The sequence below is a fragment of the Manis pentadactyla genome, chromosome 12, assembly GCF_030020395.1.
Source record: "Manis pentadactyla isolate mManPen7 chromosome 12, mManPen7.hap1, whole genome shotgun sequence".
In the NCBI taxonomy this organism is placed as follows: Eukaryota; Metazoa; Chordata; class Mammalia; order Pholidota; family Manidae; genus Manis; species Manis pentadactyla.
In genome coordinates this window covers 59871069-59897784 of record NC_080030.1, presented here as the reverse complement: position 1 = coordinate 59897784, position 26716 = coordinate 59871069, and the positions used below count along the sequence as shown (strand labels likewise).

The 26716-nt window shown below is 37.7% G+C and overlaps 1 pseudogene; it reads right to left on the bottom strand.

Moving 5' to 3' along the window:
* Positions 1 to 6434: 6434 nt before the first annotated feature.
* Positions 6435 to 6934, bottom strand: LOC118921700 (protein cornichon homolog 1-like; annotated as a pseudogene).
* Between the last annotated feature and the right edge of the window lie 19782 nt (positions 6935 to 26716).

Here is a 26716-nt window from a genome sequence, read left to right as displayed (position 1 = left end):
TTGTAGAATCACACTTGTCTTCTCTGTGTTGCAAAGCCCTCCCCATGCCCACCCCCCACATTATACATGCTAATCATAATAGCCCCTTTCTTCTTCCCTGCCCTTATCCTTCCCTACCCTCCCATTCTCCCCAGTCTCTTTCCCTTTGGTGACTGTTAGTCCATTCTTGGTTCTGTGATTCTGCTGCTGTTTTGTTCCTTCAGTTTTTCTTTTGTTCTTATACTCCACAGATGAGTGAAATCATTTGGTACTTGTCTTTCTCCACTTGGCTTATTTCACTGAGCATAATACCCTCTAGCTCCATCCATGTTGTTGCAAATGGTAGGATTTGTTTTCTTCTTATGGCTGAATAATACTCCACTGTGTATATGTACCACATCTTCTTTATCCATTCATCTACTGATGGACACTTAGGTTGCTTTCAGTTCTTGGCTATTGTAAATAGTGCTGCGATAAACATAGGGGTGCATCTGTCTTTTTCAAACTTCAGTGCTGCGTTCTTAGGGTAAATTCCTAGGAGTGGAATTCCTGGGTCAAATGGTAAGTCTAGTTTGAGCATTTTGAGGAACCTCCATACTGCTTTCCACAATGGTTGAACTAATTTACATTCCCACCAGCAGTGTAGGAGGGTTCCCCTTTCTCCACAACCTCACCAACATTTGTTGTTGTTTGTCTTTTGGATGGTAGCCATCCTTACTGGTGTGAGGTGATATCTCATTGTGGTTTTAATTTGCATTTCTCTGATAACTAGCAATGTGGAGCATCTTTTCATGTGTCTGTTGGCCATCTGAATTTCTTCTTTGGAGAACTGTCTGTTCAGCTCCTCTGTCCATTTTTTAATTTCATTATTTGCTTTTTGTTTGTTGAGGTGCTTGAGCTCTTTATATATTTTGGATGTCAAGCCTTTATCAGATCTGTCATTTACAAATATATTCTCCCATACTGTAGGGTACCTTTTTGTTCTATTGCTGGTGTTCTTTGCTGTACAGAAGCTTTTCAGCTTGATATAGTCCCACTTGTTCATTTTTGCTTTCGTTTTCCTTGCCCGGGGAGATATATTCATGAAGAAGTCACTCATGTTTATGTCCAAGAGATTTTTGCCTATGTTTTTTTCTAAGAGTTTTATGGTTTCATGACTTACATTCAGGTCTTTGATCCATTTTGAATTTACTTTTGTGTATGGGGTTAGACAGTGATCCAGTTTCATTCTCTTACATGTAGCTGTCTAGTTTTGCCAGCACCATCTGTAGAAGAGACTGTCATTTCCCCACTGTATGTCCATGGCTCCTTTATCGAATATTAATTGACCATATATGTTTGGGTTAGTGTCTGGAGTCTCTAATCTGTTCCACTGGTCTGTGGCTCTGTTCTTGTGCCAGTACCAAATTGTCTTGATTACTATGGCTTTGTAGTAGAGCTTGAAGTTGGGGAGTGAGATTGCCCCTACTTTATTCTTCTTTCTCAGGATTGCTTTGGCTATTCGTGGTCCTTGGTGTTTCCATATGAATTTTTGAACTATTTGTTCCAGTTCGTTGAAGAATGTTGTTGGTAATTTGATAGGGATTGCATCATATCTGTATATTGCTTTGGGCAGGATGACCATTTTGACAATATTAATTCTTCCTAGCCCAGAGCATGGGATGAGTTTCCATTTGTTAGTGTCCTCTTTAATTTCTCTTAAGAGTGTCTTATAGTTTTCAGGGTATAGGTCTTTCACTTCTTTGGTTAGGTTTATTCCTAGGTATTTTATTCATTTTGATGCAATTGTGAATGGAATTGTTTTCCTGATTTCTCTTTCTATTGCCTCATTGTTAGTGCATAGGAAAGTCACAGATTTCTGTGTGTTAATTTTGTATCCTGCAACTTTACTGTATTCCAATATCAGTTCTAGTAGTTTTGGGGTGGAGTCTTTAGGGTTTTTTTATGTACAATATCATGTCATCTGCAAATAGAGACAGTTTAACTTCTTCTTTACCAATCTGGATTCCTTGTATTTCTTTGTTTTGTCTAATTGCCGTGGCTAGGACCTCCATTACCATGTTAAATAACAGTGGGGAGAGTGGGCATCCCTGTCTTGTTCCCGATGTTAGAGGAAAAGCTTTCAGCTTCTCACTGTTCAGTATGATGTTGTCTTGTCTGTGGGTTTATCGTATATGGCTTTATTATGTTGAGGTACTTACCCTCTATACCCATTTTGCTGAGAGTTTTTATCATGAATGGATGTTGAATTTTGTCAAATGCTTTTTCAGCATCTATGAAGATGATCATGTGGTTTTTGTCTTTCTTTTTGTTGATGTGGTGCATGATGTTGATGGACTTTCGAATGTTGTACCATCCTTGCATCCCTGCAATGAATCCCACTTGGTCGTGGTGTATGATTCTTTTGATATATTTTTGAGTTTGGTTTGCTAATATTTTATTGAGTATTTTTGCATCTACGTTCATCAGGGATATTGGTCTGTAGTTTTCTTTTTTGGTGGGATCTTTGCCTGGTTTTGGTATTAGGGTGATGTTGGCTTCATAGAATGAGTTTGGGAGTATTCCCTCCTCTTCTATTTTTTGGAAAACTTTAAAGAGAATGGGTGTTATATCTTCTCTGTATGTCTGATAAAATTCCGAGGTAAATCCATCTGGCCCGGGTGTTTTTTCTTGGGTAGTTTTTTGATTACCGCTTCAATTTCTTTACTGGTAATTGATTTGTTTAGATTTTGTGTTTCTTCCTTGGTCAGTTTTGAAAGGTTGTATTTTTCTAGGAAGTTGTCCATTTCTTCTAGGTTTTCCAGCTTCTTAGCATATAGGTTTTCATAGTACTCTCTAATAATTCTTTGTATTTCTGTGGGGTCCGTCGTGATGTTTCCTTTCTCATTTCTGATTCTGTTGATGTGTGTTGATTCTCTTTTTCTCTTAATAAGTCTGGCTAGAGGCTTATCTATTTTGTTTATTTTCTCCAAGAAAGCACTCTTGGTTTCATTGATTTTTTTCTATTGTTTTATTCTTCTCAATTTTATTTATTTCTTCTCTGATCTTTATTATGTCCCTCCTTCTGCTGACTTTAGGCCTCATTTGTTCTTCTTTTCCAAATTTTGATAATTGTGACATTAGACTATTCATTTGGGTTTGTTCTTCCTTCTTTAAATATGCCTGGATTGCTATATAATTTCCTCTTAAAACTGCTTTTGCTGCGTCCCACAGAAGTTGGAGCTTTGTGTTGTTGTTGTCATTTATTTCCATATATTGCTGGATCTCCATTTTAACTTGGTCGTTGATCCATTGACTATTTAGAAGCGTGTTGTTAAGCCTCCATGTGTTTGTGAGCTTTTTTGCTTTCTTTGTACAATTTATTTCTAGTTTTATACCTTTGTAGTCTGAAAAGTTGGTTGGTAGGATTTCAATCTTTTTGAATTTACTGAAGCTCTTTTTGTGGCCTAGTATGTGGTCTATTCTGGAGAATGTTCCATGTGCACTTGAAAAGAATGTGTATTCTGTTGCTTTTGGGTGTAGAGTTCTATAGATGTCTATTAGTTCCATCTGTTCTAGTGTGCTGTTCAGTGCCTTTGTGTCCTTACTTATTTTCTGTCTGGTGGATCTGTCCTTTGGAGTGAGTGGTGTGTTGAAGTCTCCTAAAATGAATGCATTGCAGTCTATTTCCTCCTTTAGTTCTGTTAGTATTTGTTTCACATATGCTGGTGCTCCTGTGTTGGGTGCATATATGTTTATAATGGTTATATCCTCTTGTTGGACTGAGCCCTTTATCATTATATAATGTCCTTCTTTATCTCTTGTTACTTTCTTTGTTTTGAAGTCTATTTTGTCTGATACTAGTACTGCAACACCTGCTTTTTTCTCCCTATTGTTTGCATAAAATATCTTTTTCCATCCCTTGACTTTTAGTTTGTGCATGTCTTTGGGTTTGAGGTGAATATCTTGTAAGCAGCATATAGATGGGTCTTGCTTTTTTATCCATTCAGTGACTCTATGTCTTTTGATTGGTGCATTCAGTCCATTTACATTTAGGGTGATTATTGATAGGTATGTATTTATTGCCATTTCAGGCTTTAGATTCATGGTTACCAAAGGTTCCAGGTTACTTTCCTTACTGTCTAAGAGTCTAACTTAACTCACTTAGTATGCTGTTACAAACAGAATCTAAAGGTTCTTTTCTATTTCTCCTCCTTTTTCTTCCTCCTTCATTCTTTATATATTAGGTATCAAATTCTGTACTTTTTCTCTATTCCTTGATTGGCTTTGGGATAGTCAATTTAATTTTGCATTTGCCTCGCAATCAGCTGCTCCACCCTCCCTACCATGATTTTACTACCTCTGGTGACAGCTATCCAACCCTAGGAACACTTCCATGTATAGCAGTCCCTCCAAAATAGACTGCAGAGATGGTTTGTGGGAGGTAAACTCTCTCAGCTTTTGCTTATCTGGAAATTGTTTAATACCCCCTTCAAATTTAAATGATAGTCTCTCTGGATAAAGTAATCTTGGTTCCAGGCCCTTCAGCTTCATTGCATTAAATACATCATGCCACTCCCTTCTGGTCTGTAAGGTTTCTGGTGAGAAGTCTAATGTTAGCCTGATGGGCTTTCCTTTGTATGTGATCTTATTTCTGCCTCTGGCTGCTTTTAACAGTCTGTCCTTATCCTTGATCTTTCCCATTTTAATTACTATGTGTCTTGGTGTTGTTTTCCTTGGGTCCCTTGTGTGGGGGGATCTGTGCATCTCCATGGCCTGTGAGACTATGTCCTTCCCCAGACTGAGGACGTTTTGAGCAACTACCTCCTCAAAGACACTTTCTATCCCTTTCTCTCTCTTTTCTTCTTCTGGTATCCCTATAATGCGAATATTTTTCTGCTTGGATTAGTCACACAGTTCTCTCAATATTCTTTCATTTTTAGAGATCCTTTTTTCTCTCTGTGCCTCAGCTTCTTTGTATTCCTCTTCTCTAGTTTCTATTTCATTTATTGTCTCCTCCAATGTATCAACCTACTTTTAATACCTTCCATCGTGTTCTTTAATGATTGGATCTCTGACCTGAATTCATCCTGAGTTCTTGAATGTCTTTCCGTACCTCCATTAGGATGTTGATGATTTTTATTTTGAACTCCATTTCAGGAAGAGTCACAAGGTCCATATCATTTAAATCCTTCTTGGGAGTTGTATTAACAATTTTACTCTGGACCAGGTTCCTTTGGGGTTTCATGTTTGTATATGGTGCCCTCTAGTGTCCAGAAGCTCTATTCTGGAGCTGCTGAGCCCCTGAAGCAATGTCAGGGGTCACAGGGGAGCGGTACTGGTGCCTGGGCGGAAGAAAGAGCCGTTCCCTGCCTCCTGGCTCCTGTGCCTGTCCCCACTGCTTGAGCCAGTGGGCCGGTTACACAGGTAAGTTTTTGTCCCAGAGCAGCCAGATATGGATCCCTGCTTTCCCAAAGCAGCCGGAATCCCAGTCTCCCCAGGAACTCTGCCTGTATTAACTTTCCAACCCAGTAGTCATGGGAGTCTTATGAAAGCACCATGAAATGTAGGTTTGTGCTCCCAGCGCAGATCTCTGGAGCCAGGTATTCAGCAGTCTCAAGCCTTCCACTCCCTCCCTGCTCCATTTCTCTTCCTCCCACCGGTGACCCAAGGGGCTCGGGTCCCGTGGAGCCACAGCTCTGGTACGTTACCCCGTCCAGTGGGGTCTGCTCTTTTCTCCAGGTGTGTGCAGTCTGATGCCGCCCTCTTTCCTGTTGCTCTCTCAGGATTAGTTGCACCAATTAAATTTTCTAATTGTATCCAGTTTTAGGAGGATGCCTCTGTCTTTCCTCTCACACTGCCATTTTTTTTCTTTAAATGCATTCTTAAAAGTAATTCAGCATATGTTTTTATATCACGTTCACTTATTTTTTAAAATTAAAGCAAGTATATTACACTGATAAAAAATGGGAAATCTCTCATTCATGCAATATACAGGAATAATATTCCAGTAGAAGGGAAAAAATATCCCATTCTTTTATTTTTGTAAATATAGCCATATATATATAGTCTACATGATAGGTGAGGAAATCCGTGAAGTTTCCCAGAAGTCAGATACATATTTTCAGTTCATCAGAAGCACCTGATAACTACAGAGAATTTATCACTAAATGGCATTTCAATAAAACCAAAGATAAGCTCTACAAGTTCCTATAAACAAGAGCTTCCAATAACTTGAGGGCAGTCAATAATTAATGCAGTCATTCCAGGGATTATGGTTGTTCCTTCAGCAGTGCAAGTTCAAACTTGTCAACACCAATATTTTGTATTAATTTAAATGTAATTCCATTTAAATTATTTTTCCAAGTATAACATATGAAAACAATCTTTCTACAAACCAAAAAGGTGGAAATATTTTAAAAATAAGGAGTCATTTTTAAAGTAACTGATCAGATTCCATAGGCTACTCTTGGAAACAGGATCTTGCTGGATAGAATCCCTTCATTTGGTGGCTTTTTGCATGCATTTAACTAGACCAGTTCTTCTGTGTGTTGTTCTAAGAGCACACCAAAACTCAGATCATGCTGTATAGGTAGTAAAAAAAGAAAGCTAGAAGATAAAAAGCTAATTTGCACCATCCTTTTTTCTGACAGTATGCTAGAATATCTGCATTCATGACTCTTGTAGGGTCATAGAGTCCTGGTCCACTCATCACTGGTCTACTCAGATACCTCCAAATAAAATATGCCAAGAGGGGCATATTGAGACCCAGAGTAAGCCACTCTGATGCACAAAGAAAGCATGGATGAGGTAAGCTGGACATACAAGAAGATACAGGCTATTACATTCGTCTATAGGATTCTTTAATCAGTCTTCAGTTCATCAAATGCTATATGTGACAGATGGGGAAGAAGATGAGCACAGCAGTGAGAAGTTGTGCCAGCATGTAGCAGAAGGCCACCAATGTGAATGCCATGCCTGGGGAAGAGGAGGAGGGACAGCTCTGGTGCCAGTGGAGAAAGACATCACAGAGCCCTGTGGGGAAACCACTCACTTCCCTGGGCCACAGCCCACCCTCCCAGCATGCTTGTGCCTATTACATATTTTTTTAACATTGCTAATTCTAAGAATTTATTTTTATTTTTCTAATGATTTATTTTTCAATATGACTGTTAGGATGATCTCAAAATTATGTAATTTCCTGATTTTTAGTTCTGCAGAAATTTACACACTATTGAGTATTCTGAATGTCCCAAATTTCCCTAAGTCCTTCATCTCTAGGGTCAAGTTTTCTCTCCAATATCCAAATCCACAGTCCAATTAATCATCTAGAATGTCTATATGTAGTTCATCTCTTATTTTTGGATTTCCTTGCTTTAATACTTTTGAGCTTTAGGAATGTTTAATTTTTCCATAATTGCTTCTGATTATTGTGTACCAACCACTTGTATAAGCTGAAATGTTTTCAACTTCAGCTAACACAAAGTCCAATCCAAACTGGGCTTTAAAAATAAGGATTATATTGGCTCATATCAGAGGACCTCCAGGGTGGAACACATGCTTTAGAGTGGGTTATTTAATGAGAATGACGGTGTTTTTTTTCTTTTTTTTTTTTTGAAGGGTAGTTGACAACAGTATTACATTACATTAGTTTCAGGTGTACAACACAGTGATTCAACATTTATATACATGATAATTCTAGGTACCAGCTATCACCATACCAAGTTGTTACAATATTTTGACTATATTCCTTATGCTATACATTACATCCCGGTTACTTATTTATTTTACAATTGGAAGTGTGTTTATATATATATATATATATTTTTTTTTTTTGTGAGGGCATCTCTCATATTTATTGATCAAATAGTTGTTAACAACAATAAATTTCTGTATAGGGGGGTCAATACTCAACGCACAATCATTGATCCACCCCAAGCCTAATTTTCGTCAGTCTCCAATCTTCTGATGCATAACGAAGAAATTCTTACATGGAGCACAAATTCTTACATAGTGAATAAGTTACATGGTGAACAGTGCAAGGGCAGTCATCACAGAAGCTTTCGGTTTTGTTCATGCATTATGAACTATACACAGTCAGTTCAAATATGAATATTCATTTGATTTTTAAACTTGATTTATATGTGGATACCACATTTCTCTATTATTATTATTTTTAATAAAATGCTGAAGTGGTAGGTAGATACAAGATAAAGGTAGAAAACAGAGTTTAGTGTTGTAAGAGAGCAAATGTAGATGATCAGGTGTGTGCCTGTAGACTATGTGTTAATCCGAGCTAGACGAGGGCAATAAACATCTATGTATGCAGAAGATTTCTCTCAAAACAGGGGGGGTGAGGTTCTAAGCCTCACCTCTGCTGCTTCCCATTTTCTCACCAGATGGCCCCCTGCGACTGTGCCTGTCTTAGGTTGTTCCTCCCTTGAGGAATCTTACCCGTCTCTGGCTAACCAGTCTTCTTCCGGGGCCAAACAGGGAAATGTTAAGTTGGTAAGTGAGAGAGAAGCCTTATTGTTTGAAAAGGTTAGCTTTTTACTTCTTTGCATATTTATGCCCTGTGGCTTCTATGCCCAGCATTTGTCTTGAGGTGTCTTTACCACTTGGAAGAATTATGATACTCGGTAAATTCGACATGTGGCACGAGTTCTATTTAAAGGTTGTGATTAGGTAGGAAGAAGAAAAGCTATAGAAGTAGCAGGCAGAAGAAAACCTGGGAAGATTGATTATTTCTTTGACATATCTTCTTGTAGAGTAACTTCAGCATGGATAGGTTTTAAACTACTAATTAAATTGTGCACACACATTAACATAATAGGAGTATAGTTACCTAACCAAAGCATACCTGTAATTACCAGCCATCTCCAGTGAAACCAAGAAAACCAGTTAGGCACCTTAGGCATTTGTGAAAACTTATCTATGATATGGTGGATATTGTCCGCCTGAACTTAAACAGTCTGAGAGAATTCAGATAAACTAGAACAACCCATTCCTGGGGACTGTTCATATCCCATATATTCTTTTAACAATAAATAGTCTGTGGTTGTAAGATTTTGGAGTGCTACAATTTGCACTTCTCCTAATTCTTGGTTGAGTTCCAACAGTATAGATCCAGTCAAATTTTTTGTTTTACTGTATGCACAGGCCAGCTTAGATATCTCCTTCATCATTCCCATGGCAAGTCCAGGAACTGGTGGGATGAGTGCATCTACACCTGTGGCAGTGCGTGGATCTTTGTTGGAGATTTTTTTTTTTGCTGATCATCTTCTGTCATGAGTCTTCCCGAGAGTGCTGATGTTGGAAGTTCTTTTTCATATCGTATCGTAGTTCATTTTCGGGGTAGCCCAATTAGGCTTTGATCCTCTGTATAAACACAGACAGACCCTTTGCCTACACTTTTATATGCCCTTTATATCATTGTGTAGAACTCATTAGAGGTCACCACATAGGAACTGCTTTTTTTTTTTTTTAATCATTAATCTACACTTACATGACGAATACTTTGTTTACTAGGCTCTCCCCTATACCAGGTCCCCCCTATATACTCCTTTACAGTCACTGTCCATCAGCATAGCAAACTGTTGTAGAATCACTACTTGTCTTCTCTGTGTTGTACAGCCCTCCCCTTTCTCCCACCCTGCTATGGATGCTAATCTTAATACCCCTCTTTTTCTGCCCCCCCTTATCCCTCCCTACCCACCCATCCTCCCCAGTCCCTTTCCCTTTGGTACCTGTTAGTCCATTCTTGAGTTCTGTGATTCTGTTGCTGTTTTGTTCCTTCAGTTTTTCCTTTGTTCTTATATTCCACAGATGAGTGAAATCATTTGGTATTTCTCTTTCTCTGCTTGGCTTGTTTCACTGAGCATAATACCCTCCAGCTCCATCCATGTTGCTGCAAATGATTGGATTTGCCCTTTTCTTATAGCTGAGTAGTATTCCATTGTGTATATGTACCACATCTTCTTTATCCATTCATCTATCGATGGACATTTAGGTTGCTTCCAATTCTTGGCTATTGTAAATAGTGCTGCGATAAACATAGGGGTACATTGGTCTTTCTCATACTTGATTGCTGCATTCTTAGGGTAAATTCCTAGGAGTGCAATTCCTGGGTCAAATGGTATGTCTGTTTTGAGCATTTTGATGTACCTCCATACTGCTTTCCACAATGGTTGAACAAGTTTACATTCCCACCAGCAGTGTAGGAGGGTTCCCCTTTCTCCACAGCCTCGCCAACATTTGTTGTTGTTTGTCTTTTGGATGGCAGCCATCCTTACTGGTGTGAGGTGATACCTCATTGTAGTTTTAATTTGCATTTCTCTGATAATTAGCGATGTGGAGAATCTTTTCATGTGTCTGTTGGCCATCTGTATTTCTTTTTTGGAGAACCATCTGTTCAGTTCCTTTGCCCATTTTTTAATTGGGTTATTTGTTTTTTGTTTGTTGAGGCATGTGAGCTCTTTATATATTCTGGACGTCAAGCCTTTATCCGATGTGTCATTTTCAAATATATTCTCCCATACTGGAGGGTTCCTTTTTGTTCTATTGATGGTGTCTTTTGCTGTACAGAAGCTTTTCAGCTTAATATAGTCCCACTTGTTCATTTTTGCTGTTGTTTTCCTTGCCCGGGGAGATATGTTCAAGAAGAGGTCACTCATGTTTATGTCTAAGAGATTTGTGCCTATGTTTTCTTCCAAGAGTTTAATGGTTTCATGACTTACATTCAGGTCTTTTATCCATTTTGAGTTTACTTTTGTATATGGGGTTAGACAATGGTCCAGTTTCATTCTCCTACATGTAGCTGTCCAGTTTTGCCAGCACCATCTGTTGAAGAGACTGTCATTTCACCATTGTATGTCCATGGCTCCTTTATCAAATATTAATTGACCATATATGTCTGGGTTAATGTCTGGATTGTCTAGTCTGTTCCATTGGTCTGTGGCTCTGTTCTTGTGCCAGTACCAAATTGTCTTGATTACTATGGCTTTATAATAGAGCTTGAAGTTGGGGAGTGAGATCCCCCCTACTTTATTCTTTCTCAGGATTGCTTTGGCTATTCGGGGTCTTTGGTGGTTCCATATGAATTTTTGAATTATTTGTTCCAGTTCATTGAAGAATGTTGCTGGTAGTTTCATAGGGATTGCATCAAATCTGTATATTGCTTTGGGCAGGATGGCCATTTTGACGATATTAATTCTTCCTAGCCATGAGCATGGGATGCGTTTCCATCTGTTAGTGTCCCCGTTAATTTGTTTTAAGAGTGACTTGTAGTTTTCAGAATATAAGTCTTTCACTTCTTTGGTTAGGTTTATTCCTAGGTATTTTATTTTTTTTGATGCAATTGTGAATGGAGTTGTTTTCCTGATTTCTCTTTCTGTTGGTTCATTGTTGGTATAAAGAAAGCCACAGATTTCTGTGTGTTGATTTTGTATCCTGCAACTTTGCTGTATTCCGATATCAGTTCTAGTAGTTCTGGGGTGGAGTCTTTAGGGTTTTTTATGTACAGTATCATGTCATCTGCAAATAGTGACAGTTTGACTTCTTCTTTGCCAATCTGGATTCCTTGTATTTTTTTGTTTTGTCTGATTGCCGTGGCTAGGACCTCCAGTACTATGTTAAATAACAGTGGGGAGAGTGGGCATCCCTGTCTAGTTCCCGATCTCAGCGGAAATGCTTTCAGCTTCTCGCTATTCAATATAATGTTGGCTGTGGGTTTTTCATAGATGGCCTTTATTATGTTGAGGTACTGCCCTCTATTCCCATTTTGCTGAGAGTTTTTATCATGAATGGATGTTGAACTTTGTCAAATGCTTTTTCAGCATCTATGGAGATGATCATGTGGTTTTTGTCTTTCTTTTTGTTGATGTGGTGGATGATGTTGATGGACTTTCGAATGTTGTGCCATCCTTGCATCCCTGGGATGAATCCCACTTGGTCATGGTGTACGATGGTTTTGATGTATTTTTTAATTCGGTTTGCTAAAATTTTGTAGAGTATTTTTGCATCTACATTCATCAGGGATATTGGTCTGTAGTTTTCTTTTTTGGTGGGGTCTTTGCCTGGTTTTGGTATTAGGGTGATGTTAGCTTCATAGAATGAGTTTGGGAGTATCCCCTCCTCTTCTATTTCTTGGAAAACTTTAAGGAGAATGGGTATTATGTCTTCCCTGTATGTCTGATAAAATTCCGAGGTAAATCCATCTGGCCCGGGGGTTTTGATCTTTGGTAGTTTTTTGATTACCGCTTCAATTTCGTTGCTGGTAATTGGTCTGTTTAGATTTTTTGTTTCTTTTGGGTCAGTCTTGGAATGTTGTATTTTTCTAGGAAGTTGTCCATTTCTCCTAGGTTTCCCAGCTTGTTAGCATATAGGTTTTCATAGTAGTCTCTAATAATTCTTTGTATTTCTGCGGGGTACGTCGTGATTTTTCCTTTCTCGTTTCTGATACTGTTGATTTGTGTTGACTCTCTTTTCTTCTTCATAAGTCTGGCTAGAGGCTTATCTATTTTGTTTATTTTCTCGAAGAACCAGCTCTTGGTTTCATTGATTTTTGCTATTGTTTTGTTCTTCTCAATTTTATTTATTTCTTCTCTGATCTTTATTATGTCCCTCCTTCTGCTGACCTTAGGCCTCATTTGTTCTTCTTTTTCCAGTTTCGATAGTTGTGACATTAGACCGTTCATTTGGGATTGCTCTTCCTTTTTTAAATATGCTTGGATTGCTATATACTTTCCTCTTAAGACTGCTTTTGCTGTGTCCCACAGAAGTTGGGGCTTAGTGTTGTTGTTGTTGTCATTTGCTTCCATATATTGCTGGATCTCCATTTTGATTTGGTCATTGATCCATTGATTATTTAGGAGCGTGTTGTTTAGCCTCCATGTGTTTGTGAGCCTTTTTGCTTTCTTTGAACAGTTTATTTCTAGTTTTATGCCTTTGTGGTCTGAAAAGTTGGTTGGTAGGATTTCAATCTTTTGGAATTTACTGAGGCTCTTTTTGTGTCCTAGTATGTGGTCTATTCTGGAGAATGTTCCATGTGCACTTGAGAAGAATGTGTATCCTGTTGCTTTTGGATGTAGAGTTCTGTAGATGTCTATTAGGTCCATCTGTTCTAGTGTGTTGTTCAGTGCCTCTGTCTCCTTATTTTCTGTCTGGTGGATCTGTCCTTTGGAGTGAGTGGTGTGTTGAAGTGTCCTAGAATGAATGCATTGCATTCTATTTCCTCCTTTAGTTCTATTAATATTTATTTCAGTTATGTTGGTGCTCCTGTATTGGGTGCATATATATTTATAATGGTTATATCCTCTTGATGGACTGAGCCCTTTATCATTATGTAATGTCCTTCTTTGTCTTTTGTTACTTTCTTTATTTTGAAGTCTGTTTTGTCTGATACCAGAATTGCAACACCTGCTTTCTTCTCTCTGTTGTTTGCTTGAAATATCTTTTTCCATCCCTTGACTTTAAGTCTGTGTGCATCTTTGGGTTTGAGGTGAGTCTCTTGTAAGCAGCATATGGATGGATCTTGCTTTTTTATCCATTGTATTACTCTGTGTCTTTTGATTGGTGCATTCAGTCCATTTACATTTAGGGTGATTATTGAAAGGTATGAATTTATTGCCATTGCAGGCTTTAAGTTTGTGGTTACCAAAGGTTTAGTGTTAGCTTCCTTACTATCTTACTGTCTAACTTTACTCGCTTGTTGAGCTATTATAAACACAGTCTGATGATTCTTTATTTCTCTCCCTTCTTATTCCTCCTCCTCCTTTCTTCATATGTTGGGTGTTTTGTTGTGTGCTCTTTTTAGGAGTGCTCCCATCTAGAGCAGTCCCTGTAGGATGCCCTGTAGAGGTGGTTTGTGGGAGGCAATTTCCCTCAACTTTTGCTTGTCTGGGAATTGTTTAATCCCTCCTTCATATTTAAATGATATTCGTCCTGGATACAGTAGTCTTGGTTCGAGGCCCTTCTTTTTCATTGCATTAAGTATATCATGCCATTCTCTTCTGGCCTGTAGGGTTTCTGTTGAGAAGTCTGATGATAGCCTGATGGGTTTTCCTTTGTAGGTAACCTTTTTTTTCTCTCTGGCTGCCTGTAATACTTTGTCCTTGTCTTTGATCTTTGCCATTTTAATTATTATGTGTCTTGGTGTTGCCCTCCTTGGATCCCTTGTCATGGGAGTTCTGTGTACCTCTGTGGTCTGAGAGGCCATTTCCTCCCCTAGTTTGGGGAAGTTTTCAGCAATTATTTCTTCAAGACATTTTCTATCCCCTTTTCTCTCTCTACTTCTTCTGGAATACCTATAATTCTTATATTGTTCCTTTTCATTTGGTCACTCAGCTGTCTTAAAATTCTTTCATTCCTGGATATCCTTTTATCTCTCTCTGCATCAGCTTCTCTGCGTTCCTGTTCTCTGTTTTCTAGTCCATTAATGGTCTCTTGCATCTCGTCCATTCTGTTTTGAAGTCCTTCCAGAGCTTGTTTTATTTCTGAATTCTCCTTCCTTAGTTCTTGCATATTTCTCTGCAAGTCCATCAGCATGGTTATGACTTTTGTTTTGAATTCTTTTTCAGGAAGACCGGCTAAATCTATCTCCCCAGATTCCTTCTCAGGGGAAGATGTAGCAGATGTTGAAGCTGTCTGGGTTAGTCTTGTCTGGATCATATTTTTTTGCCTTTTCATGTTGACAGGTGCTATTGACTGTCAGCTGGGAGGGCCAAAATTTTCACTTGCTACTGGCCTTTCTTTACTGGGACAACTGCGACCCCTAGTGGCTTGTGTTGGGTAATTGCGTTTAGAGTGGGACTTTGTGTCTTGCCTGGCCGGAAGGGAGAAATTTCCCTTTCTGTGGGCGGAATTTGTCTCAGGCTGCTTCTCTGCTTTCGCAGCGCCCGGTGGGGTAATGGATGGGGGGGCTGCTTGACTGTTTACCTCCGTGAGGGGTCTCAGAGCTGTTGCCCAGGGGGTTAGTGCACCTGGTTTTCCCTGTAATTTCCAGCTGCTGTACTGTGACCTGGGTTGTTTCCGTCAAGCTGTTAAGTCCCTGTCCCTTTAAGACTTTCAACAAGCCCCCGCTTTTCTTTGTCACAGGGGCATCAGCTTCAGCACCCGCTCAGAGGTCTTACTCCCTGTTCCCCCAGTATCCAGGGCCCCCTGGGCACGTACTGTGTCTGCGCTCTGGCCCGGATGGCTGGGGCTGGGTGTTCGGCAGTCCTGGGCTCCGTCTCCCTCCCGCTCTGCCTATTCTTCTCCCGCCGGGAGCTGGGGGGAGGGGCGCTCGGGTCCCGCCGGGCGGGTTCTTGTATCTTACCCCTTTCACCAGTCGCTGGGTTCTCGCTGGTGTAGCTGCAGTCTGGCCACTGTCCTGCGTCTTCTGGTCTCTGTTTTAGGGCTTGTTGTGTTTGTTGTATTTTCAAAAGTATATATGTTTTTGGGAGGAGATTCCCACTCTCCTACTCACGCCGCCATGTTGGCTTCGCCCTCTGCCGAATGACAGTGTTTTTTCTATCTTTCCCCACTAAGTCCCAAATTTCCCTTGTCATCATAGAATGGTGGCCAATAGCAACTGGAGCTGTAGAGTTCCAATTTCAAGTCTAGGGAGGAGGTTGACTTTTTATAACTGTCTCTTAAGAGTGAAGATACTTCTTCCCAGAAGACTTCAGGAAAACTCTCTTCACTTCTCATCAATGTAAACTGGCTTAGGTATTTCCACCAACAGCCTCCAGCAAGGGAGATGGAATTAATATAAGTAATCATATTATTATTAATTGGTTATTAATATCAATCACAATACTCATCAATGATTCTTATCCCCCTACCCCAGCCCCTGCTTCAGGTAGGGTAGAAAATGGATATTGGGTAGTAAATCATTCCATAGCTGCTATGGAATGATGCTCTGGGCTTTTCTGCTTGCTATCCTGGCTGTATTATTCCGGCTTCTCCAGGCTTCAGCTGCTTCTCTCCCTTGCTTGGCCATCTCCATGGGCATAACAGAAACTTAATTATCCCACACACAGGCATGTCATTTTAAGACATTAAAAGACTATAACTTGGGTAATAAAACTTAACACTGACTATCATATGTTATTGTTCCTGGAATTGATCAATTGATTGCAATCCTTGGCAGACCCCACTGGACGTTGCTGTTTCTAGTACCTTATGCCCTCATCATCTGGGGCAGCATGTCTCCACCAAGCAGGGGTCTTCTTCATTTTTGTTTCTTCTCTTAAGTCAGAGGTCAGCATATTTTCTGTTTCAGGTCACAGTCCAGCAGAAAGGAACAGGAACCCTCTTACCACAAATTACCAATGACCTTCAAATTAATCTTGTAAGCTTGATTTCTTCATTGAGTTCTGGAATAAAGCAGTCAATGCCTATTTGAATGGAGCCAATATCTCCATTAGGTATCTAATAGGTAACTCAAACTTGACATGGCCACAGTGGAACTCTTGATTCCTCCTCAACCCAAAAGTTTTACCACCTCAGGCATCTTCATAAATATAAATGAATGTGTTTATTTCTGGAACCCTACCTATCTCACTGATAGAGCCAAAAATCAAATTGGAATCAAATTAGAAAAGTTTTCTTTTTCTTCAAAACAGATATGCAATTCATCAGCGAGTTCTGTTGGCCATACATGCAAAAACATATCCTGAGTCTGTCTATTTCTCATTTCTCTAGTGCTACTACTCCAGTGTTAAATTCTGTCATTATTCACCTAAGTTCCCTCTTAACTACTCTCCCAGTTTTTACTTTTGCACTTATGCAATTTATAACAAACAATAGCCTGCTAAGCTTTTAAAACCATGTAAAAAATCATGTCCTTTCTCACCTAAATACATTTTATATCTTAATTTTTATTATTTATATGTGTTATAAGTATATTGCAAATATATTCTCCTAGTTTCTGTCTGGCTTTCCATCTTTTAAGAATGTTTTTAACATAAGTCTTTAATTTTATAGTAGTTGAGTACATCAGTCTTTTCCTTTAAAGTTTGTCATCTCTGTTTTCCTTTAACAAATTCTAACTTGAGCAATTAAACATATTTCTCCGGAAAGTTTTAATGTTTTCCCATTCAAATTTAAATGTTTAAACATCTTGGGATTGATTTTTGTGTATCACATATGAGAAACAAATCAATTCCTTTTTTGTCCGTGTTGTTAAACAATTGTTCTGTCAACATTATTGAATGCTCTCTCATTTCCCCTCTGATCCGAGAAATGCCAGATTTTTTTCATAAATTGTTTCCATCAATGTGTGAATTAGTTGTGAGGGACTCTCTTTAGTTCCCTGGCCAAACTATCTCTCTGTTAATATCACACTTATCTTCATTAGTAGAGCTTTATAACTTTTTCTTGCAGTTTAAGTAAATCTCTCCAATTTATTCTTTTGCTTCAGAAAATTTTGGCTCTTCTCAGGACTCTGATCTTCGGTGCATAGAATCACCTTGCCAAGTTCAACAGAAAATATCATGCTAAACTTTTAATTAGAATTCTATGCAAATTTTAAGTTATGAAATTTTATAATTTCTCTATAAAGTACTTGCACAGTTTTATGAGTTTTTTGGGGGGTTGCTATTATAAATAGTAAAATTGCATTTTCTATTTGTTGTTCATTTTAATAAATGAAATTGATTCATTTACAATTGACAATTTAACAACATGGGTTTGAACTGTGTGGGTCCACTTATATGTGGATATTTTCCAATAAATACATTGGCCTGTTTTTTGGAGACTTTCTACAATTTGAAAAAAATCTATTTTCTAGTTTATTTTAAGACTATAATTTATGATACATATAACATACAAAATGTGTGAGTTTACTGTTTATGTTATTAGTAAGTCTTCTTATAAGCAGTAGGCTATTAATAGTTAAGTTTTGGGGAAGTCAAAAGTTATACATACATGGATTTTTGACTGCACAGGGTGTCAAATCCCCTAATCTCCATATTGTCCAAGGGTCAGCTGTACATTGATTTTGTTTCCAGTATAAACTCTTATTAATCCTAATATTTTTCCTATACAGTCTTTGGCTTTTCTGTATAGATAATCAGCTATATCATCTATGTCATCTAAATAATAATAATATTCATTCTTAATCCTTTTATTTATTTTATCTTGCCTTGTTCCCCTGGCTATCATCTCTAGGAAAATGTTAAATAGAAATTGTGATAGTGAGAATGACTGTGTTTTTCCTGATTTTGAAGAAAATGTTCATAGCATTTTGAAATCAAGAAAAATGATAGCTCCGAGGCCTTTGTAGAGTCCCTTTATCAGTTATGTTCATCCCCTTCTATTCATAATTGGATAAAAATTATAATCATGAATGGATTCTAAATTTTGTTAAATAGTTTCCCTGAGTCTAAAGAAAAGATTGTATGTTTTTTTTTCCTTTCAAATATTATTGGTGTGAAATAGCACTCATGCAAAAACATTTAATTATTTGCTTGAGTATTCTTGTATGATATAGGTGCTAAGTAAGTCAGTATCCAAACTTGGATACTTAGGTGCTAAGTAACTCAGTATCAAAGCAGGAAAACATAGGACCATTCCAGATACTGCAAGAACAAGAAATTTTATAAGGGCATTAAACTTGTTACAAAGTTATTGATGAGTTAGAGGAGCACAAAAGGTAATTAGCTACCTAATGAAGGTAAATGAAGGCCAAAGAAGCAAACATTTAAAAAGTGTTATTTAAGATCCAGGGTAGGTATAGTTCTGAGGCTGCTGCAATTGGAAGGGAATTAGCTAAACATGTAAGCCACTCATAGGTGGCTGCCACTGTCCAGCTGAAGGTGTCATGGCTGGAGGAGCTGCCAGGAAAGAGAAACTAATCACTCTTACATTCTTCTCATTTTCCCGCATCTTGTCAGTGTCTCACATTAGCAGAAACTAGCAGGGAGCCATATGTCCAGGAAGCTATGAGATATTGTTCATGGGCTTCTAGTCCCAGAGGTATAGTAAAATAGTGGAGCACAGGCAGAACTTACATATCATGAGTATCAAGATTTATGCTATCTTGATTAAATGAGCCAAGATGTGTTCTTTCTTTTTCTATTCTCTGGATGAGTTTGTGAACATGGAACTATTTGTTCATTGAATATTTGGTAGAACCAGCTGATAAACCACCTGGTCCTAGTGTTTTCTTTTTTGAAATATTTTAAACTACTGACTGAAGGTTTAACTATTGATTCACTAGTGAAGTTCTGTTGCTATAATGTGACAGAAGATATGGACGATTTAGCTATTGTTCTGACTTATTCTCTATCTCACCCTTTTTGTATCCTAATTTTTTGAATTGTTTTAATCCATTTTCCCTGTATTTCCTGTGCATCTGAACACAATTTCATGTATCTAAAATATTCCTTAATATTTATGAACTCACAAAGTTCAGACTTTATACACATATCTAAACTTCCATATATGATGAAAGTGGATACATTGACTAAATGTGAGAGATCAAATAGGATGTGACTACAGCTGTGAGCAGGACTGGCGTCATGCACAAGACCTGGGTACTTGCACAGGACCCTACACTTAGAAGGTCCCAATTTTGGTTTATTGCTCTGCTGTTGCTATCTTGAAATTCTTTATAAATTTTGAAAAAGAGGTTCCACATTTCATTTTACATTGGGCCCTGCAAACTATGTAGCTGGTTTTGTTATGAGTACTAGAGCTTTTTTCTTTTTTTCGGTAATTGCTAAAAAATATTCATTAACTATAAGTATTCTTCTAAGGCCTTATTAAAAACATAATTCAAATATTCTTTAAGAGGGAAATTAGAGTATTGATTTAGGAAACCCAGGTTTACAATTTAATAAAAGGGAAGTGGGCTTAATATTTAGTTAGATTGTTCCACAAATTGGGGGAGAAACAGAGAATTTTCTTTTGAAAATTGAGTAACTGTGAGCCTCAGTGCATTTTTATAGGATTTTACTGCACAATTAATTTAGGTCAACTGGCAGTTAATGATTATGTCCACAAGTTAGAATAAGTTTTAAATAGCTTTGATTGCAAATGTAGTAGGCCAAAACTTTATTTAATTTGAGTATTCTAATCAATCTTTTTATATTAGATGGATGTTGGCCAAAAGGGCTTAGCATCTATCATCAAATACGAGATAGTTTTTTGGAATTAAAGATCTGCTAAAGAGCCAGTTTCTGCATTGCCGATTAAGGCCTGTAGTTTTTTTAAAAATTGAAGTGTAGTTGATATACAATTTTATATTACTTTCAAGTATACAACATAGTGGTTCACTAGTTACTCACATTACTGAATCCTCACCCCAACTAGTGCAGTTACTGTCAACACAGAAAAATGTTACAGAATCATTGGCTGTATTCTTCATGATGTACTACCATCCCTATGACCAACTGATACTATGATTGAGAATTTTTGTGGCCCTTTATCCCCCTCATGATCCCACCCATTGACCCCAACACCTCTTCTACAGTAACCACCAGACACTTCTCAGATCTATGAGTCTACTACAATTTTGTTAATTTTATTTGTTTTTGTTTTTAGAATCCACAAATAAGTGAACTCATATGGTATTTGTCTTTCTCTGCCTGGCTTATTTCACTGAGCACAATACCCTCTAGGTCCATCCATGTTGTCACAAATGGCAGGATTTCTTTTTTATGGCTGAATAATATCCATTGTGTATATGTATTGTACCACATCTTCTTTATCCATTCATCTGTCAAAAAACTGGTTACTTCCACATCTTGACTATTGTAAATAATGCAGCAATAGACATGGGGTGCATCTATCTTTCGAATTGGGGATTTTTTTTTCTTCAGGTAAATTCCTGGAAGTGGAACTACTGGGTTTACAGTACTTTTATTTTTGTTTTTTTGAGGAACCTCCATACTGCTTTACACAGGGCTGTACCAATTTACATTCCCATCAACAGTATTGGAGGGTTCCCTTTTCTCCAGGTTCTCACCAATACTTGTATTTCTTGGCTTTTGGAAAGGGGCCATTCCAACAGGTGTGAGATGATATCTCATTGTAGTACTGACTTGCATTTTCCTTATGGTAAGCAATGTGGAGCATCTTTTCATGTGCTTCTTGGCCAACTGTATTTCTTCTTTGGAAAAACATCTCTTCAGTTCCTCTACTCACTTTTTAATTGTTTTTTTTGTTTTGTTTTGTTTGTTTGTTTGTTTTGGTGTTCAGCCATAAGAGTTCTTTATATATTTGGATGTTAACCCCATATCAGATAAATCATTTATGAATATATTCTCTCTTACTGTAGGATGATATTTGTTTTGTGATGGTGTTCTTTATTGTACAGAAGTTTTCTAGTTTGTTATAGTCCCACTTATTCATTTTTTATTTTGTTTCCCTTGCTTAGGGAAATGTGTCCAGAAAAAATTGTTCATGCTTATGTTCAAGACATTTTTGCCCATGTTTTCTTCTAAGAGTTTTATGGTTTCATGTCTTACATTTGGGTGTTTAATCCATTTCTGGTTTTTTTGTATAGAGTTTGACAGTAATCTGGTTTCATTCTCTTGCATGTAGCTATACAGTTTTCCCAACACTAGTTATTTAAGAGACTGTCTTTTTCCTATTGTATATTCATGGCTTCTTTATTTATTAATTGACCATATATGTGTGGGTTTATATCTGGGCTCTCTATTCTGTTCCATTAATCTATGGGTCTGTTCTTCTGCCTATACGGTATTGTTTTGATTACTGAAGCTTTGTTGTAAAGCTTGAAGTCATGAAGTGTTAATACCCCCAGCTTTGTTCTTTCTCAAGATTGTTTTGGCTATTTAGGGTCTTTTGTGGTTCCTTATGAATTTTAGGATTATTTGCTCTAGTACTCTATTCAAGCAGTGTGGTTATTAAAAAATGCCATTGGTATTTTGATAGGGATTGCTTTGAATCTGTAAATTGCTTTGGGCAGGATAGCCATTTTGACTCTATTAATTCTTCCTATCCATGAGCATGGAATAGATTTCCATTTATTTGTGTTTTCTTTAATTTCTCTTATCAATGTCTTATAGTTTTCAGAATACAAGTCTTTTACTTCCTTGGTTATGTTTATTCCTAGGTATTTTATTCTTTTTGAATAATTGAAAAATAATCATAAGTGGAGTCATTTTCCTGATTTCTCTTTCTGCTAGTTTGCTGTTAGTGTATAGGAATGCAACAGATTTCTGTGTATTAAATTTGTATCCTGCAGTGTTGCTGAATCTAGTCTTTAGTTCTAATGGTTTTTTCTTGGAGTCCTTAGGGTTTTCTATATATAGTATGTCATCTGCCAATAGTAATGCAGTTTGCAAATAGTTTCCTTACCAGTTTGGATACCTTTTATCCCTTTATCTCTTCTGATTGCCATGGCTAGGACTTCCAGTACAGTGTTGAATAAAAGTGGTGAGAGTGGACAAACTTGTCTTGTTACTGATCTTAGAGGAAAAGAGTTTTTATCATGAATAAATGTTGAATTTTGTCAAATGCCTTTTTAGCATCTATCGAGATGGTTATATGGTTTTAATCCTTTTTAGTTAATATGGTGTGTCACGTTGATTGGTCTATGAATAGTGTACCATCCTTGCATCCCTGGAAGAAATCCCACTTGGTCATGATGGGTGATCAATCCTTTTGATATATTTCTGATTTCAGTTTGCTAATATTTTGTTGAGGAGTTTTGCATCTATGTTCATCAGGGATATTGGTCTATAATTTTCTTGTTTTGTAGTGTCTTTGTCTGGTCTTGGTATCAGAGTGATGCTGGCCTCATAGAATGAATAAAACCCATACTTTTATAACATTTTTTGACATTGCCAGAGTGGCCAACTATGTGATAGAGTTATTCCATCTCATAGATGACCTAAGAGACCCCATCCAATATTTTACATTTAAAACTTTAGAGAATATAAGGAATTTGAGGAGTTATATATGATAAACTCCTGGGAATCTTCTCTCATATTTGGTCAACGTTAGGCCTGATCAAACAAGGTTTTGTTTGGTTTTCACTTTATTTGGGTATGCTAGGTTTAGCTCTATGTTAGCTTTGCTCAAACCCAGAATAAGAGTATATAACCAACACATTCCTGGGAGGTTCTCTCTCAGAAACTAAGATAAAAATCCCAGAAGATTTTCTAGATGTCTATAAGTCCTGGAGAGAGTTAAGAGGCCCTCATTCCATTTCAACTTCCTTAATTTGGCAAGTTCAAATATTCATGCTATTTTATATTATTATTACTTTTAATTTTTGTAGGAAAAGTCCTAGGGGAGAAGCCTTATCTGTAAACTAACACCAGGGGCTTTGAGCAATCTGGCAAGATTCCAATATCCCAGTTTTGATGGTATCACATTACACCTTGTTAAAGATACAGGTGGAAGAATTTGTGGGCTGGTGAGCATATCCTAGATAGCTAGATTATAATTCTGGAATGAGAAAATGATAAAGTCTGCCTCAAATAAAGGCAAAAATCCCTTTTCTGAGAAGTGAAGTTGCTAGAAGCAAATTAAATTGCCAAAAATATCTTCCTAGATACCTGGAGTCACAATTGCCTGATGCCCTAGCTCTAATTAAAGATGTTCTGAGGTACTTGAGAGAGGGATTTATGATATTAAGATAGCCAACATTTTCTGAGAGAATTATATGAGTACACACTATTCTTTATATGTTATAGTTCTTAATTCTCTTAATAACTCATGAAACAGATACAATAATTATCCTAATTTTAATGAAAGAGAATCATAGGCTTAGAAAGTTTTCAATTTACAAAGTCAGTGAGTGGCAAAATCAAGACTCAACTCAATCTCTGGTGTTACAATGTGGCTACTACTTCAGCAGTCTTACTATATATTTTTTACTTCAGTGGGAAGAGCATCTTCTCCAAGGTCCTGAAGGAAAGCCATAGCATTTCAAGCAGTGTGGTCACAAATGGGAAGAGGCATGTAGAGTACTTGATATCATGTTGACTTGTACCCTGTCAGATGCTGATATTTCTTCTGATTGTGGAAACTAGAATGTGCTGGATAAGAGGTTAGGTGTTAAACCGTAAATTCTGGTTTGTAACCGAGCTCTAATTTGCTATGTGATTTTCAGAAAGTTTTGCTTTCTTTACCTATAAAATGGAGATGATAACATCCCCCAGGCTAAAGGGCTGTTATGGTAATCAGATAGGATGGTGCTGTACTTAGCACTCCACCTGGCACACCAAAAAAATGCTCAAGAAATGGTAGCTATTGTTGAATTTATTCCTGTTGTTCTTGTTGCTTTTAAACCACTTTAACCACCAAGTCAGTGTTGGTACATTTAAAATCATTGACATCAGAAGCCACACAGTAAACAAATCAGACCGAGGGGTACAGGTGTGATCCTCTGAAGTAGCTAAGCAAGCCCTATAGCTCAACACAGCCACAAAGCAGTGCAACTGGAAACAAGCAGTAAGAAGCCTAAAGCCATCAGAAAGTATGAGCTTCCTGGCACCCTGCCAGAGGAAGAAAGGGGACGTGAGAGGTTTGGGGCACCAATTATTGCTGGGTGGGGACTCAGAGTTCAGACCATTTTCACTGCCATTGCATTTTTTAATCAATGTCTTCCTGTTAGCGCCTGTGCCATTCAGATTTAAAAGCTCCATACCTGTTTTAATTGTCTTGTTCTGCCTTCCCAGTTTTTTCCTTCCAGCTCAGAAAGCAATCACCTAATAATATCATAGGAAGGAAAAAACCTTTCTTCAGTTTTACAAAATTGCAGGTAATTCTGTTATTCAATTAAGATAATGCCTTTTTCCGAGCATAACCTCCGGTCTTAATTAGAAATGCTAAATAGACTGTAGACATAGAAAAAGGAGAGAAGAGTAGTGTACCCATGGTTTCTCTATTCTTATAGTAGGGAATAATACCTCCAGAATTTTCTGGCATGCCTATCCATTTGAGCCACAGAGTCAGTTTCAATTGTTTCAAAGAATGTAAGATATCACCACCAAAATTGCCTCCATGTCTTTATAAATATTGCAAAATCTGTAATATAATGTCATCTTAGTAAAACCTATATTGCCTTTTGAGAAGATTTCATTTCATGTTTAATGAGTTTTAGAACCCTTCATGGGTAGAATTTGTATTAATAGAAAGATTTCACATATTTTATGTCATCATTGACCAAAAAGAATGATTTGCTTTCCAAGGTTAATTATCTCTAATTTCTAAAAATATTTTTTGGTTAATATAATGATTTCAATTCTGTTTGTTTAAAAAGCCACATGGTAACAAAATTTCAATACATTGTGCATATATATAGTTCTAGTAGTGAGCTGGAGAACACTATTTCCTTGAATATTACAGTTTTCTATTGTAGTTTCATCCTTTAATTTTCCCTAGCAATAAATAATGTACTTCTATTGAATTCAAAATTACAGTAAATGTGCTCTGTGCAGATAATTTAACATCTGTAAATTTCCAAGCTCTACAATTGTAGATTGCATATCTCAGAGGCTTAAGATTCTGAATTATATTGCAAAAAAATGAGCTGAAGACTGATTGCAAATGTGTATCTATTAACATAACCACAATTTTTTTCTACTGCATTGAATAGACGGATCCCAGCATAAGGCACTCAATAATCACAGCCATATGTTGGGCTGAGCAGGTTAAGATCTTTAAAAAAATAAACTAAAATCATAGCTAACATTCTTCCCCTGGGGATTGAGAAGGGAGCTCTGTCAGTAGTAAACCAACGGTAGATACTAGGGAAGAACACTTTGGAATATAACCCCAGGCTGAGCAGTGCTGGAGGAGTGAATAAAGACTGAAGTAGAACCAGGAAACCCGGATGGAATCACACATCCTGTGCCCCCTCCCACATCCCCCACCAAATCATGCAGCTAGAGAAGAGGAGCTATATTTAAAAAGAAAAACTGATAAAGTTAGCAAACAGAATTGACCTCCTACCCAATCTTTCATTTTTTCACACTTTCAGAAGTGATACTATAAATATTTGAATTATTTTATTATAATTGAATGATTCTACTGTGAATATTTCTACTGTGAAGATTGATTTGATGCATCTAGCTACCCACTATATAAATAGTGTTCTATTTATATAGCAAGAATCACAACATATAAGGGCTGGAAGGTTATTTAAATTTTATTAAAGATGCATTTTATGAGTGATGAGGATATTGGAGAAAGTATGTTCCTAGCCAAAGGCCAGGGCCAAGGGCAGGCCCTCCAGCCCACTGATCGGCCCCGGTCGCGGCTGCAGCCACTCTCACGGTACTGCGTGCCCACAGAGTAGTGTTCTGAGCCTTCCCAAAAAACCGAGGGGAGCATCTTCCAGGGATGCTCAGCCTACACTTTTTGAAAATGGCTGAGACTTAGAGCAAAGGGAACACCTGAAGTGTTGAAAATAAAATTTGTAGAGACATCTGTGGGATTACTGCTTTCTTTCAGTCTCTTTCCTGATTAATCTCGTAGGTTCTGGTCTGGAAACGGCCTTTGGAGGGGGATCAAATATACATAAAAGGAAATGCCCTGCCAAGTACCAATTTCTTCTCCTAAGATCTGGGTTTGGTCACAGATTGGCTGGACTGACTCAGTTTATAGGGAGTCCAGCCCTAAGTCCTTTTTTCTCCTCTAATTGTGGCCAGGATTTTATAAGAGCAAGCTACTCAGTCTGTAGCCAAGGAAATTGTGGGTCGTTGTGACCTAGATTTGGAGGAGGGGATTATGTTGCCTGTTTATTCTTGGGGGCTGATTTACCACACATTTCCTTGTTGGGGCTCCCTACTTTCCG